Source organism: Apaloderma vittatum, unplaced genomic scaffold (assembly GCF_000703405.1).
Source record: "Apaloderma vittatum isolate BGI_N311 unplaced genomic scaffold, ASM70340v1 scaffold26517, whole genome shotgun sequence".
Lineage (NCBI taxonomy): Eukaryota > Metazoa > Chordata > Aves > Trogoniformes > Trogonidae > Apaloderma > Apaloderma vittatum.
In genome coordinates this window covers 2,612-4,238 of record NW_009728221.1, presented here as the reverse complement: position 1 = coordinate 4,238, position 1,627 = coordinate 2,612, and positions in this window count along the sequence as shown.

Below are 1,627 nucleotides of genomic sequence, written 5' to 3'. Positions count from 1 at the left end.
AACGCCTGCCAGTGCCAGAGTCGGCTGCACACTGGGCCAAGGGGTAACATCAGTGAACACAGGGACGGTGCCTTCATGTTGGCTGGGCCGCCAGCAACCATTGATGTCATTTGCTTGTAGAGACAAGGCTGTGCAGGGGTGGCTTCCAGGCAGAAGGAAAGTTGGGTTGGCTTTTTGTGTGTTTTTTTTTTAATTTTTTCCTGTCCCAGGCAGCAGAACGGGAGCTGGCTGCGAGCTCTCCTGGGGCGTGCGTGGTTCCTGCCAGGCTGTCCAAACCAGCCTCTCTCGAAACCAGCTCCTCTCCTCTCGAAACCAGCTCCTCTGCTGCGGCCAGGTCCGTTCAGCATGGCCAATGGCACCCAGAACCTGACCTCGTGCATCCTCTCCGAGCCCCTGCGCCAGGTTTAAAACCTCCTGCTTGGAAACAGGGCTACCTGCTGCCAGCAATGCTGGCCAACTGGCCTGCACGACAGCAAGCAGGGTGCAGGAGGAGGAGGAAGAGGCCAACTGGCCAGCACAACCGTAAGCAGCATCCTAGAGGAGGGCTTGCCAGCTCCCTCAGGCAGTGCTGTGGGCATCTTGCACCATGCCAGCCTCCAAAAGCAGCGCTTCAGGTGGGGAAGCTTCCCCCACCCAGAGGGATGGAGGACGGTCACCTTTCTGTGCGAATCCTCCATGTCCCACGCTCAGCGCACAGCCCGGTTTGGCTCAGAAAGCAGCACGGGGCCAGGCTGGCACCTCGGCAGCCCTCAGCACCCTCTTTGTCCCTCTTCCTAAGCCACTTCAGCCGAGTGACCTGGGTTTTCCCCTGGGAAAAAAACACCCCCCTGCCATGCCCACCCCCAGCCCTGCCTGCTCCCATCCCTGTGGGCGCTGCTCCACTATCCCTATTTACAAAAGCTGCATTCAGCTCCCGGCAAACCCACGCTCACTTTTTCCAAGCAAGTCTTTCTCCAGGAGCTGGATGACGACCCAGCCCTTCCCCTGCGTACGCCGGCCGGCGCCAATTGCCATGGAGAACCGCGGTGCTAACGCAGGGCAGGCAGGCAGCTCACCAAGGGAGAGCCGCTGGGTTAACACAAGTCAGCTATATTTAAAACATTTAATACAAATGTGTTTTGACAAGTCCTGTAGTTGTTTCCAGATAGAGCGCTGGAGATGCAGCATTTTTCCCCTCCCTTAAAAACAGAACGAGGCCCAGAACTCCAAAAACATCAATTTGCGACTTCTTCTCTCACTCCTTCCTGCTTATCCCCCCTCTCTCACCCTGCCCAGTCCTGCCTCCACCCCACCAAGGCCCTTAATGGAAGAAACCTCCTGCACCAAACCTTCAGGAGAAACCTCCTGCACCCAAACCTTTGGGAGAACACGGCAAAGCTAAGAAAATTAGCTCCTTTTCAACTTCTTGCATCAACACCCCATGGACACGGGGCTGCCTGTCTTCGGCTTGAGGGTTAGGGGAGCTATGGAGCTCATGGACTGGTGGAGGAATTACATTAAGGCGGTTTGTTCTATCTCGGACATCCCTGAGGACGAACGTCCCCCCACACCAGATCCCAGAGCGCCGTCGGGATTTGCTACACCTAGAGGAGATTGCACAGGGGAAGCCTCGACTCTCAGAGGGAGC